Raw genomic sequence first — 15,454 nt, forward strand, 5'->3', positions numbered from 1 at the left:
TCTAGGGATGCTGAGCTAGGCCTGGAGGCAGCATGGTTCCTGTTAGGAGTGTCCTGACAGGCCTGGGTTTAAAACCCACCCCTGTCACTCTGCAGCTGTGTGATTTTGAGCAAATAATGCTGCTTCAGTTTCCCTGTGCCTACAACAGGAGTTATGCTACCTGTCTCAAAGAATCACAGTGAAGATTAATTCAAATGTTAACCGAATCTGGTTTTTTTAGGCCTTTTTATGCCTCGGTTTCCCTACCTATAAAATGAAGCCATTACTTGTACCTACCTCATGGAAATTGGGAGGATGAAATTATTTAATGGATGTGAAGGTCTGAGGAGAGTTCTGGAACATGCCATGTGCTCACCCTAGGCTATCAATTATTTTTACCATAGTCAAATCCAGGTATATGTAAAATATTCTATGGATATAATTATAAATAACAATTATTGATATTATTACTATTAATGATATGTTTTTATTGTATTATTTTTAAATATCTACTCTTATTATTTATAAGTGATTTTTTTTTTGGTACCTATCAAACTGATTTGTATGCTGAGCTGATTTCTCTATTGTTTTGTAGGCAAAACTTCAGTGTCCTGGTGGCAGTCTACAGAGATAAAAGATTCTTTGGGTTGGTTTTCCCTTTCTGATTGGTTTTCCTGTTCCAGAAACCTAGATTTCAGAATGCCATGTAGAGAAGTTTCCAAGTACTTACCAGATTAGGTCTTCCAGGACCTGGAACGTCTTTCAGGGGGCAGCATAGATCAGGGGCCAAGAGGAGTTAGTCAAGAACTAGCCCACATATTGGAGCAAAGACACCTTGTGACATGAGAGCATGTGAGTCCAGAAACCCTGATGCAGTGGGTTCTTCTCTGTTTGGAAATGAGAAGCAAGCCAGTAGTAACTCAGGGCTAATGTACTCATAGCCAACATTTCCCCCTTCCCCCGAAGTCTGTCCTACCCTATCCTCATCCTTGCTGATGACATGATCTGATTTTCAAATGAATTTGAGACCAATGCTTTCCACACCACTAGTGCTAGAAGAAGGAAGGTGATGGTTTCTCACCCTATTTCTTGGTAACCTGCACTTTCTCCTGACCCAAGGGTCCACATCTTTCAGTCAGGAGTAGCCCAAGTCAACTTTTGTGTATTTTTATCCATGGCACCTGTCAAAAAAAAAAAATTCATTGTAAGGAAACCTTGTGTCTTCAATACCATGATCAGGGCTTCCGAATGGGTCTGTTAGAGTGACTCATGGAGGAGAGTGCCTTAGAAGAAGAGAAAATGTCTTAGTCACCAATTCATCTATTTATCATTCATCACCTCAGAAAAACAATCAGAGAAAAATACATTCAGAGATGCCACAGGATTTCTGGAAATAAGGTGAGAAAAAAAACCATCCCAGTGAAGACATCACGATCTTCTTGTCTTCCAGAACAAGGCCTCGCAGGGCTGGACATTTTCCCTCAGTAACTTCATTAGTGCTTCTCCTCGTGGAGAAAACACTCCAGAGGATTGGATTTTGGGCAGTGAAATATCCCAGTGGCCAAAATTAGCTTGAGGCATTCATGTGATTGGGTGGAGGGAAAAAAAGACAAAGAGAAGTAATGGAGAGCTCCCCAGGATATAGAGGCCAGGCCTCACTCAATCTCCAGGCCAAAGTAAACGTGAAACCCAACGCTCAGAAACACCGAAACACCTGAGCATTCCTCAGAGGGAAAAATGCAACTGGTCTGGAAACAGATAGCATTCACGTTCCAGGGGGAGCATGTAGATCCAAAGAGCACTCGCTGAGTGCCTGCTGTGTGTTAGATGTGGTCCGCGTTCCCTCTTCTTGCCCTCTCAGTGGGACACCGTCTACTTCCCTCCTTCAACAGATGTAACACAGAAGTCCACTTGCCCCATATCATCTCTCTGTTTTAACCGATGCCAAGACTGATGCAAAACACGGACACTTGCAACAAAAGCATGAGTGAGCTGTGTAGATTTTACTGAAGATCCCACAGGGCCAAAGGAGGAGGAGGAGCGTATTTACATTGTGAATTCACAAAAAACTACCCAAACCTTCCCAACAGGTGAATCTTTTCTCTCAAGTTGGCTCCTCCTTGTCCTACCATCAGTGGTAATCCTTCATCTTTTGTTGGTGTGGTTCCTAGCTGCTTTTTCCTCCTCCCTTCCATGTCTCCTCTGATGGAGTTTCTAATGTCTCCTCCCACCACGCAGTGGACCTGTTTCCAAGCACAGACACCTACACTCATCAAAGAGGTCAGCCAACCCTTCATTACCAGAACATTCCCCCACCTCCCCTTGATAGGATTGGTGGGGTGGGGAGGTAGAGTGGAGTGTGTTGGTGCCTTGTCAGTCTGAATAAACAAAACCCAAGAGAAGTGAGACAATCTCTTTATTCAACAGCAATTGTAGTAAGGACTGTTTGCGAATTAGACATCATAGTGTCTTCAACTTCTGGATCAGCCTGCGTCCCCCCATGCCCATGTCTTCGGTTATCCGAAGACAAAGGATATGAGATGGAGAAGCGAAAGCATGGAGACACCAAGAATATGAGATCTAACATGGGAATCAGAAGTTATTACATACATACACAGTGCCTAGAATCCCCTTTGAAATATCCAAGAAGGTTGGGTTTTGTGCCTTGTCTTGGACACTTCCGGTGAGAGAGAGCTTTGTATCTCCTGAGACAATCTAACCCATCGTTCGACATTTGTGGGAAATATTTCCTTTCCAAGCTGAACTCCATCTTCTTAAAACTTTTACCTACAACTGCTAATTGTTCCTTTTGGATCTATCTGAAATACAGTCAAGTATCCCTTTGGCGTTATGTCCTTCCTAATATTTGGTGGCAGCTACACCATGCGTCATCTCATTTGGAAACTTCCCAACATCAGGTGAGGTGGGGGTATTTTTGGGCCCCCATTTTACAGATGGGAAACTGGTCTGACTGAGGTGAAGAGCATGGGTGAAGACAGAGTTGGTGAGTGTCAGAAGCTGGGCTTCAACTCAAGACTTCGCACTCTGGGTCTCATGGCCAGAGGGCAGGTTAAATGGTTTCCCTGTCCATTATTGTAATTGGGTTTTGCCTACTTTAGTAGCTCTTCCAGATGTCAGAAAAACAAAGGGATGCTATTAAGAGCATTCAAATGAGAAAAGAAATAAAAGAAACTTAAAGGAAGGGGAAAGAAAGTGGCAGAGAAAGAAAGAGAGAAACTCTGGGAGGTAGAAAAATAAAAAGGAGGAGCAGAAGAGGGAGAGAGAGCAGAGGGGGTTAAGATAGATAGGGTGCCAGTGACCCGAAGGCAGCTGTCCCTCTCTGTGGGATCTGGAATGGAGTTCAGAGATGCCGGTCAGTCTCTACCAGTGGTTTCACTGAGCAGACTAGACACGAGAGCCATGGCTTAGCCATTATGAGCCACGTGAATGTGCATTCAGTCAAAGTAAACCATCTTAGGAATGGAAGGGAAGAATAAAAAAGAGGATGAGACACAGAAGGCCGAGGTTGGGGAGGGAGGCTAGAAAGAGAACAAGAGAGACAGAAAACTGACGTACGTCACAAAAGTGACTCTGGCTGGTGAGATCCTATGCTTTCTATTCTCTTCTTCATATTTCCCTGTTTTTCTCTGCATTTTTTTTACAGCGGTCACATATTAATTTTTGCAATCAGCAAACACAATGAATCTATTTCCATTTGGGGAAAATTTTCTTTAAGAAGAATGCATCTGGGGACACTAGCGTTTTCCCCATGCAAAGCCGGAGGGAGAGATGGGGCCAGTGCTCAGGCCTTTGTAGTAAATATCTCCAGACCACACTAAATCCAATCTTCTCATTTGGGGTTATTTGCTTTCCGGACGGCAGGGCTGTGATGGATCCCAGATTCAGCACTCGTGGCATCTCAATCAGCTGTGTTTAGATGCCGCTGTGACACAAGATTATGGCGTTTTGATGGGATTAGGAGATAACTTTGCTTTAATCTATAAAGCCCTGTATGCTTTGGGATCTGATTACCCTGGCGATTCCCTTCCTCAGCCCTAGCAATTAAGATTAGCCAGAATGCTGCTGTTAATGATCCCCATATTGAAAGCACAGGAAATCAGAAATGGGTGGTTGTGGGGTGTGTGTGTGTGTGTTTCTGGTACTGTCCCTGCTTTTCCTTTTTTTCTTGAAGGCTCTGGCTCTCCCTAAGGCTGTTGTCTTCAGATCCTAGTGGGCTGCCTGTTTTTCTCCTTTTTCTGCTTCTTGAGGGAGCCATTTTGGGGGATGCTTCTTTCTTCTTACTTAATCCAACAATGCCTGCTTCTGTTTCATTTAATCAGTGATACGTGTGCTTGGTACCATCAGTCCCAACAGTGATGATTGGATTTTTAAATCTGTCCAAGAAATGAGGGAGCTTAGAGTTACAGAGACGCTAATGAAACCCCTTCTACTTAAGGAAGTTCGGTTGTTCCACCATAATCACATTGGCTCCAGGTCATATTTTCCAGAGAGATCCGCTCCCAGAATCCTTCAGCTGCAGAAATTTATGGTCTGTGGTCACAACATTGTTAAATTTGCTCATGCTTTTATTTCCACTAAAATACAGTTATATGACTACAGTGCAAAGAACAACCAAGGTTATTGGAAGGTATACGATTCATCCACTATCATTTAAATCAGGTGGAGGAGAGAAGCAAGAAGAGATCATTGTGCTGGATGTTCTGGTTTGCCCCTTCAGCCCAGCTCACCAAGCTGACTTCTGCCCTGGAAGGCTGACTTGGAAGGTCAGCATTAACACGCTCCTTTACCTTTAGGATTCCCATTGGGTTGGACCAATGGGAGGCATTTGCAAGATATATAAAGAAATGGAAAAGAGAGAGTGTGGCCTGGGATTTTTCCTCTTCTGCATACTCAACACAGCTCCTGGCAGTCATGAAAATGCTCAGGAAGTATATTAAGAAAATGAACAAATGAGTACGGCGGGAGATATTATACTAAGCCTATGGGAATGTTTCACCAAAGAGATGGGACTTAGGCTTTGAAGAGAAACATAGTTGAAAACAGGAAGCAGATCACTGAGACTAATCCAGGCAGAGGACATACAAGCAGAGATGGAGGAGGGAGGAGGGATGTAAACTGGTCAGACCAGAACAGCAATTTTGTGTATTAGAGTCAAGCAGCAGGTAGCTCAGTTCCAAGGGGTGTTTCTGGAGCCAGGTTTTCTCCCACCCTGTGGCTCTTGCATCTTCTGAGGTCACCCAGAAGTGAAGAGACTTCCTGTATGGGAGAGCAGAAGACAGGTGGACAATGTTAATGGGCCAAGTGTAGGCATTACTCCCACTTCTATCCCATTGGTGGGAACTCTCTCACATGACCACACCTCACTGCAGGGGCTGCTGGGAAATGTAGTCTAGTTGCTGACCAGAAGGAAGAGGAAATGGACTTGGGGACTCTGGGGCAGATACTTGAGGTTGGAAGAGATCCCGGAGAGCCTTGAAGGCCAAGCTGAATTCTGTGTGTTTTCCGTGGGTGGATCCCAACAAATGAGCCCATTGCTCGCAATGGAAGGTAACACTTAGGAAAATGGAAGATGATACATGAACCATGGTTACAAGTTGAGAGACCATCAGGGAAGCGCTAGAGAAGGTTCTGGGGAGGCCCCAAACTGGCAGAGGAGTAAATCACGTTTTGTGCCTAACCTCGGCACCACAAAGCGGCTTTCTCCAAAACCGGTTATCATCAGTTTTCAGCCATTCTGGATCCTCCGACAAAAAGCCCCCGTTAGCCTGTCTTCTGTAGTAGACCATACAGGAAAGGAAAAGGAAAGAAGGAGAAGAGGGAAATCTTGTTCTTAAACCATGCTCACAATTTGTAGCATCAAGGTTAGCCTCACGGCTTTCTCCGATTATAGGCCTGAGGGCGTTTACAGACTCAGGCTTGTCACACTAAATGTGGGAGAGCTGCAGGCATACTAAGATAAGCTGATCATGGTTGCTTTGGCTTCCCAGAGGCATGGGTTTGCATCCTAGCTCCGCCGCCAGTGAACCTGGAACTTGGGGCAAGTCTCTTCAACTCTGTGAGCCTGGATTTCATCATCTCTTATATGGAACAATGAAGGAGCCACCCCCTTGGGTTGGTGTGAGGGCTGAAGGTGAGAGTTCCTGGAAAACACCTCGCAATATGTTGGTGCCCAGTTAATGCCAAATGGGGCTCTCTGCCTTGACTGAAATGAGACTTGCTTACAACAGAGCCTCGGAGAGGGTTGAGGTTCTTCTCCAGGGGAAAGTGAGGCAGGAATGCACACCAGGGATGGGAGGCTCAGTCCCCACTCTGCTCCTGCAGGCGGGGTGGACCAGGTGGCGCTCAGATGCAGAGGGCAGGCGGGGCTGCCCGTCAGCAGGAAGAGTGGGGTGAATGGGACTCAGATGATGAGTGAGGAAGGTGGCCTGCCAGGGGCTTGGGGACCCCTAACTCTTGCCACCAAAGGAGGAAAGGCAGGGGGTGAGGGGGACACAGTAAGAGGGCCCCGAGGAGCGTTTTATTCCGGAGCTTTCAAAGCTTACCCCTTCCTCTCACAGGAACCAAAGTTAAATAACCAGAGCCAGGGAGTGAAAGAGAAAGAAACCAGACGAGCAACCCGGTCCCTGGAAACAGGTCACATTGTGTTCAGAAGTAAGCTTTGAAATTGTGCATGGGTAACCACAGCAGAGAGGGATTGGGCCCCTCTGTTCCCGCCTGAGGGTGAGCTGGAAAAAGGAGAAGGAATGAAAGGGAAGAAGAAAAGCGAGAAATTAAAGCAAAAGGAAGGGACTGGTTGAGAGCATCGGGGCAGAGGCGAGAGAGGAAAGAAGACCGTTTTCCTGCACTGACGCAGGGTGCGGAAATGAGCCAGCCATGGAGCCCCATCTTCAAGAAATTCATGGTCTTCCTGGGGCTGTTGGGGACGATGAAGGTGCTCGATCCCTTTTTGAGTAGCCCTCGTAGTCCTCGAAACCAGCCTTCGAATTCAGAGATGAAAACACTGATGCTCAGAGAAGTGAAGTAACTCACCCAAGGACACACAGCCATGGAGTGCCAATGCCAGGATTTGGACCCATTTCTAATGATGTTGGAGATGTGACAAATAATAACCACCCCCCACCTCCCCTCCAGCATCATAGGAAGGCAAAAAGCAACGAAGATACCAAGTTTAGTCTGGGAATACCAAGGAGGAGCACGTACAGCCAAAAAGCAGCATTTCCCAGTCTCAGCACTATGGACACGGGAGCTGGAGAACCTTCTGTGGCTGGAGCTGCTCTGTGCTTTGTAGGATGCCAAGCGGCATCCCTGGTCTCTCCCCACTGGATGCCATCCTACCGGCATCCAACAAACCCAAGAGGTCTCCAGACAGTGCCACCTATCTCCAAGGAACAAACTCACGCCCTGTTGAGAACCGCTGGCAGAGAAAATGGTAGAAAACCTAGTAATTACTGTGAATTAAGATTCAGCTGAATGCACTGTGGCAGACATTTGATCTCATTTAACCTCATTTAATTTCTCATGGCATCCCACAAGAACCCCATTCAGTGGGCAGTAGTAGTTCCATTTTATAGACGAGGCCTCTTCGTCTCAGAGAGCTGAATCCCATGCCCTAGTTCACGTGACTTAGCCAGAGACAGAGCCGAGGTGTGCGTTCGAGGGGCTACAATCCTTTCCCCAGCCCTGTTCAGAGAGGAAAACAAAAGACAGGGAGTGGAGAAGCCTGGGAGAGAGGCAGAACCTCCGAATGGGGAAGGTAGCAGCAAGGATGCGGAAAATGCGGGGACAGGTCCACCATGTGGCCTGGGGGCGTCATGCCATCTTGGGGAGGAGATCTCTTTCAACTGCTGTGTCCCAGGCAGTCCCCAGGTTCTGACCTCCTCCCCCTCACACATAGCTTCCTGTGAGAGTGCCCTGCACGTGAGTCCCGCCTGCCTGTCTCTCTCTCTCTCTCATATCTCATAAGGAGAGACAATATATTCCAAAAGCTCGGTGATTTATGGGGCAAAGCCACTTCCTCTGACCAAGCATCTCTCTTCACAGGAACGCATATGTTGGGAAGCATCTATCCTAGAAATGACCCACATTCATTTTCTGCCAGGAGCCAATGGCCTGGGGAATTCAAGAAATGCCCCTAAATTACGAACGAAGGGTGGGGGGGGCCTTCCTCCAGAAACCTTTTCCCAAGCCTGAGCCGAGCTATAAATCACCTGCCAAGCATCACACACCACCTTAAACCACAGATGTGTGGGGAACGGCAAGGTGAATGTCTGCCTGCAAGACAGAAGGCAAAGTTGACCAAGAACTGGGCGCGGGGGGCGGGGGGGCGCCGGGGGTGTGTGTGTGGGTGTTTGAGGAGCTCATCCTGACCTTCCCCACTTCCGACAACCTTTCACTTGACATTTCATGGCTGATACCTTGAGAGCAGGAAGCAAATTTTTCCCAAGGATTTTTTTTTTGTGTGTGGGGGGGTAATAATCACTACCCCTCCCCTCCACCTTGCCCACCTCTCCTGCAAAATAGCACAGCATTTGTTCTTAATCTTTCAGGGGGTGAAGGTTCCCTTTGAAAATGTGATGAAAGCTATGGTCTCCTCCCTTCATTAAATAAATGATTATTTACTTGTGCTAAAGGCTTCAAAAATGGTTAAGACTGGTTTATGGTGGGTTTTCTAGAAAGATAAAGGGCTTTTTCCTGTCCTGTCATATAAAAACACATACACATATTTTTTTTTTTACTATTGATTTTTTTTTTTGAACTTCTACTGACTGTAGCATACATACAGAAGAGTGCACAAATCCTAAGTGTTCGGCTTAATGTAGTTTAACAAACCGAACAAACCGGTGTAACCTGTGCCCAGATCAAGAAAAAGAGCATTTCGTGCATCTGGAAGCTTCCATGTGCTCCCCTCCCACCCCCACCCCACCCCCAAGGTTAGCCACCAGCCTGACTTAAAATAGACTAGATTTGTTTTGCCTGGTTCTGTTCTTTAGGGCAGTGGAATCGTTAAGACGAGGCTCCCCGGGCTTAGCTCCTCTCGCTCTGGTTGCATTTGGCCAGATTTATCTCTGGCATTGTGTGTCGCTGAGGTGTGTCTGTTCTTATTAGCGCCGAGCTTTCCATTCTGCCAATGTGCCGCCGTTGACTGCCATCCTGCTCTTGAGAGGCATTTGGGATTTATTCACGGTTCCCAAAGTTTACTGAAATTCTGCCCTATCTTTGCGCATGTCTCACTTTCCAATTTGCGGTAGTGTAATATATTCTTGTTGTTAAAGATCCATTATTTCAGGCACGAACAAGCAGTGAATTTTTTTGGGGGGGGTTGCTTTCTTTTTGCCTTCCTGCCAGCCCAACTAACTCAGCTCTGCCTGCTTTGTCGAGCTACGCTCCAGACCTTCTCTGCGCCGGTACGCAGATCTCTGTCATGTACAATGTGATGCTTTTTCATTTTGTTTTTACATGGATGCAACTGCCATGCGATTTGGGTTTTTTTTTCCCCCCACTTATCAATATATCCTGGAGATCCTTCCATAGATCACCTCTTAAAACCATTGGACATTCTTCCCTTGCATGGGCGTGCCATGATTTGTGTGCCCAGCCTCCCACCGATGAGCATTTAGGTGATCCCACGTTTTACGCTCTTGCAAATAGGGTGGCAGTGACCATCCTTTCATGTGCTTCTTTATGGGCATTTGCAAATATTTCTCTAGCAGACAAACAGAGATGTGCAATTGTTGGCGGTACACTTTTGTCTTTAAGGGGTTTTTATGAGGTCCGATGGATGGTCCGAGCCACCGTGAATTCTAGGGAGAGCTCGAGGTATCTGGGAAGGTGTTTGACAGAATGACCAAATCTTACTCAGGTTTTTTTTTAAAGACCGGCAGATGCCTGCTTTTGGAGAGACCAGAAGACGATATTCCTGTAGAAGCCACTGTTTCCCTGCACCTCGATGCCTCGGGATGGGACACTACCCAGAGATTCCATGAAGGGGAGAATCTAGTGTCCGCCAGTGGTAGGGTTGGTTGGAAATGAAATGCCCGAGACTTCAGGTACAGCTTCGGGAACAACCATCGTAACAATGGCTAATGACACAGCACACACGTGCTGAATACTTCTTCCATATCATGCAGTAGGAACCGCCCAATTCCACTCTTACCAGCCTCCTGTGGTGAGAGGGCTCCGTGTTGAATGTTCTATTTTTCCAGCAGGACTAACTGAAGCTCAGATCATTACTTGCCCAAAGCCACACTCACACAGATTACCGGGAGATGATACCACACAGGCTCCTGCCTATAGGAAGGACACCTTCGAGAAATAGGGGACCTAGAATCAGCCCTTGGAAGAGCAAGCGTCTCTGTCTGTCCGGGTCCTCGGTGCTGCGGGACCAAAGGCAGACGCCCCAGCCATGGGGAGGTGACTCATCAGGCTAGCTCATAATAACAGTATACAGCAGAAGCCAACTCCATGTTGGCCAATGCACCCCATCAATCCTCACAACACGGAGAGGAAGAAGGGCTTGCTCTAGGCAGAGTGGGAGTTGAATGGGGGTGTTTGGCAGATGGGGGACCCTCTGAGGACACAGCTCCCCTCCCCTTCCTGCCCTTCAGACAATCCTGATTTAATCTTGCCCCAGTCAAAAGCCCCCCGGGGGCCTAGGGGGCCGGATGTGCTTTGGCAGTGGACAGGGCTGAAAACTCTTTCTGTTCAAACCCCGACTTCCATTCCCTCATGGCACAGTTAAAAATCTCAAGTCGCAGCTCGTTGTCCCTAGGTCGGATTGATGGATTACAGTTTCTCCTTTTGGATGGATGCCTTCTGACTTTTCGATGCAGGAACAATTGATTATTACCCTTTTTAATTTTTTTTCCCCCAAGTCTGCTAACCAGGCAATCTCTGACGCTGTCCATACATTATGGGCCTAATTCAGCAGAGGTCTGACAAACCCGCCCGGGGGCAGAAGATTAAGCTATTCCAAATTGCCTAGATCAAGGCGAGCCCAGATTGGGTGCTTGGAGACAGAGGTGGGGGTGGGGGTGGGGGCACCCTTTCATTCCTGCCCTTTGGAGACCTCCAAGACTAAACAGTGTAGGCCACATCTTGAAGAAAATTGCTTTATCCTTTCACCTTTAAGTGGATTCAGGCGCAATCAGTTGACTCAGGAGCGTGTGGAGGTCAGTGCACACACGCCAGGATGGGGGGCTCTGTGCAGAGCCTTGGGAAGAGGGGAGGCCGATGAAGTAAAGGAAGATGGAAACGGTCGGTCTGTAACCTCTAACATCTGGTGCTGAATAAGAGTGCAGCCGGGGAAAACGTTCAGGCTGGCGCTGGGGGAGCAACCTGGAGAAGAAGGTACGTGCAGGAGGTTTTCAAAGCCTAACTGTGACAAACAAGGCCTCCCTACTCCTCTCAGATGTCATGGGAGGAAGTAGAGGGGGGTGGGAGGAGGAAGAGGGAGGGAGGAAGAGGTCAGGTCTCCAATCCCCAGAGCGAAGGGACAGGCAAATGCTTGCAGATGGATGGAAAGGATAGCAGAGAGCAAATTGCTTCTGGCTGCCTGGGAGCACAGCACAGAGATGACCGGTGTTGCTAAAACTGGGACAGCCTTTTGTAGGAGGAGGAACAGCCATGTCCCCCTTGATCGTGAGCATCCCAACAGCAGCAGGCTGGTGGGGAGGGACCCTGGAAGCAGAGAAACTCCCCCTACCCAAGGTCCTAGCCCGAGCTGCCCTGGCCATGGTTAGGCATGATTTTGTGAGCCCTTCTTCTTTAGTGTGAGCTGCCTGGCAGCCCAAAATTAGATCTCGAGAAAAGATATCCAAGGAGAGATGCTTAGCTCCCTGGACCACTTGGCCTGGATCCACATAAGGATAGCAGACAAGGTGCTCTGTCCTGCTCCAGCCTGTGTGGGAGCCAGACGGTTGACTCAGACGGTCAGTTTCAGAAGTACGATCTGGTAGGAGATCTGCATGTGCTCAGAGGTCTTGTATGTTTCTGTGCCAGCAAATACATTTGCCCCTTCACACTCCATCCTTCCCGTACAACTGAATGGAGCTGCGTTCACCTTCAACTTTCTAACCACATCTCTCTCTCTCCCTTCATCTTTCTCAAGAAGTTTGCAAAGGGACCTCCCAGATGTTGAAGAGCCTGGGTACTAAACTTATTGTGACATCAGTTTGGATTCCTTCCACTGCGAGGAACAGAAAAGCCAGTTCGCCATGCGTTAAACCTTAAAGCTAGTTCATCTGGATGTGTTTTGGACATCTGCAGACAAGAGGTTGTTTTCCAGGGGTGTGCGGCCAGTCAGCTGGGCACCAAGGCGAACTCTGTCCATCTGCCCTCTCTAGAAGCTCAGGATATTGACTTTTCGTGCTCTGCAACTCATGCTCTCAAGATGGCCATCACAGCACCAAGTATCATGACCTCAGAAAAAGGCAGAAAGTGTAGGAAAGACAGGAGGCATTTTCCTAGAATCACCTTCTCCTTTGGTCAATAAATAATGTTTTCAGAGTCGTCATAGCCCCCATTCAAGTCTCATTGATTAGAAGTGCGTCTCATGCCCACTTCTTTTGGCCACATAGGCCAAAGCATGAACGAAGTCCATTGGTAGGGAAGAAAGGGAATGGCTGCTCGGTGGTCTGTCTCACCATCTCCCCCAGATCTTTTCCTTCAGTGTCCTAATCTGGTGAGTAGTTCTACCATCTACCCCCCTCACCCAAGTCAGATACATGGGTCTACCTCATCTAATAGTCAAGCCATCCCTAGGTCCTCTTTCCCTCTTACCTACTCCTCCCCTGTCCTGCACACTGCTCTTTGACTCTGAAATCCCTTATACAATGGTAGCATACAGCAACCTGCCAAAACACTTCAAACCTCAGTTTTCTCATCTGTGAAATGGAAATGATAATACTTCATACGTCATAGGATGACGTATGTGATGGTTACATGTGATAATGCTTTTAAGTGCTTAGCACAGCATTGGCTTTACAAGCCAGTATCTGTTATAATTATTACTGTTATATTCCCAAATGGTCAAGCCATCTGCTGCGTAACTTTGCCTCCCATGCAGAACCAGATGCCCCACTGGGTCCAAATGAACTCTAGAACTACTTCTTACCCTGATTTAAAAAAAAATTAACAAAAACTGTATTTATTTGAAGTGTACAACATGATGTTATGGTATCCCTACGCATAGTGAAATGATTCCTGTAGTCAAGCTGGTGAACATATTCATCTCTTCATATGGTTACCTTTTTTTTTTTTTCTCATTGTGTGCTGAGAGCATCTGAAATCTGCTCTCTTAGCTAATTTCTGGTACACAGTGTTGTTGACTATAGTCACCATGTGCATGAAGACTCTGGACTGACTCATTCTGCATAGCTCCAACTTTGTACCCTTCGGCCAACACCTCCCCATTGCCCCCACCTCCCTGCCCCCAGGAACCATCCTCCATTTGCTTCTGTGTATTTAACTTTCTTAGATCCCACTTATAAGTGAGATCATGTAGTATTTTCTTTGTGCCTCCGGCTTATTTCCTTCAGCTTAATGTCCTCCAGGTTCATCATGTTGTCACAAATGGCAGGATCTCCTTCTTTCTTGAGGCTGAACACCATACTCTCTTTATCCATCATCCCTTGACAGATACGCATTGATTTTGGCCCTTGTGAATAATGCCTCGATGAGCAACAGAAGTTTTCTCCCCAGCCTGCCCTCAGGACACTGGCTTCCCATTGCAAAATGGGGATCACAGCCCCATCCTCATCAGTCCCGGGGGCCAGCATGGGACTTGGTGACTGAGGCCCATTTCTGTTGCTTTAGATGGAAATCAGGCAAGAGGGCTCTTGACAGCTTCGCTTGTATTTATTTCTGGCCGGATCAAAGGTCCTGTCGGCAACCTGTCTTGATGTCTTGATTCCTGTTTTTCTTAGCTAAATTTTTTTTCTGGACGGTCTTCACTCCACATAAGCTGCTAAGAGGCTCCCAGGCAGTAAGAGAGCTAGAGAGGGTGAGAGAGAATGAGAGTCAGAGAGAAAGAGAGAGAGTGAGCAAGTGAGTCAAAATGGGCAGGATTTGGATACGTCTTGATGTACAAAGTATACGGATTTGCACAGATCCCAATGGCCTGAGATCAGCCACTCCTCTCCATGGTGCGAATAAGACAAGCTTGTGGTCTTTCCTGGGTTCCCAGGGGGATGTGAACCACTCACGGGACACCCAGTCAAGACTGGATTAGTAAAATACTAACAGCGAGCAATCTTCTGTTGGAAAGAAGTATTACCTAATGGTTAAGGACACAAGACCTGGAACCAGGCATCACCGGAATGTTCATCCTGCTACTTCCTATGTAACCTTGCGAAAGTGATTCACTGTCTGCTTCTGTGTCTGTAACATGGAGACGGTAATTGTTCTTACCTCACAGAGGTGATTGGAAGGTGAAATAAAATGATGGATGTGGAACACTAAGAAGGGTGACAAGCATATGGCCAGCCAGTATTAGTGTATTAACATTTAGCGAATGGGCATTGGACCTATATTATTGTATTCAATCCTTACCTCAGTCTTTGACATGTTTTCTTTTATAGATGTTATCTGTTTGCAACCCATTTTGCAAGAGAGGAAATGGAGAAGGAGAAACTGGAACCGGTTGCCTACAGCTAGTAAGGAGAACCACCAGGGGTCACAGTGTGGTTTGCATGCTGGTTGATTGCAAGACCTGCGCTGTTGGTAATCTGGCTTGCCAGACTAAGCAGAATAGGCAGTGCCAACGAGATGACCCAACAGCATACCATATATTCATGCACGAGGGTGGGGAGAGCAGGGCTCACCTTGCCTGCTTAACTCTTCAGGTGCTTATTCTAACCACGCAGATGAGGTGCTTTGAGCACATCACGGCAAAGGGAGATGAATCACCCCTTAGCCCTTCACCTCTGGATCCCTGGTCATGTCTGCAGGGAAGCTTTGGGCCTGCGTCAACGCGAAGTGGGTGGGGCCGCAAGCCAAGCCTGCAGCTCACATGTGGAGTGACTGCACCATTAGTGAAAGCTGTGGGCAACTCACAGCTCAGGGAAACTTGGCCTACAAACTGGTTACACCATGCTGGTTAGGGCACAGACAAAGCACTCACCGCCTAGACCACTCATGGAAGTTCTAGAGTGGACATGTCAGAAGACATCAAGGCTCCTGTGGGCTTAGGAAGAGAAAGGCTAGTTCGCCTCAATATTCCCTGATAAAAATACATTCACCCCTTGTATGTCAACATGCTTCCGAAAATATCCACCATTTTCCTGCTTCAGTCAAAGCAGAAACTTGGAATATTTCTTTGAGAGTTTGAAATCTTCAAGGGCCCCAAGATCCTCCCTGGGAACATCAAAAACATCTGTCAACTCCAGATGGGACAAAGGGGGAATGGCCTGGGATGTCTCTATCCCAGAAAAGGGCTTTGTTTTGTTTTGTTTTTTCT

The 15,454-nt window shown here is 47.2% G+C and overlaps 2 long non-coding RNA genes across 2 annotated transcripts in view; both read right to left on the bottom strand.

Annotated features, from left to right (window-relative positions):
* The window catches only part of LOC125082684 (uncharacterized), a 112,084-nt gene that overhangs the window by 21,446 nt on the left and 75,184 nt on the right, over window positions 1-15,454 (bottom strand). The gene's annotated exons all lie outside the window — the stretch shown is intronic.
* Window positions 719-2,198, bottom strand: LOC125082685 (uncharacterized). The gene is made up of 3 exons (XR_007122042.1): window positions 2,059-2,198; window positions 1,061-1,160; window positions 719-866 (listed from the first exon to the last, which is right to left on the bottom strand). It is a non-coding gene; the product is annotated as an uncharacterized LOC125082685 (long non-coding RNA).

This window comes from Lutra lutra, chromosome 12 (assembly GCF_902655055.1).
Source record: "Lutra lutra chromosome 12, mLutLut1.2, whole genome shotgun sequence".
NCBI lineage: Eukaryota > Metazoa > Chordata > Mammalia > Carnivora > Mustelidae > Lutra > Lutra lutra.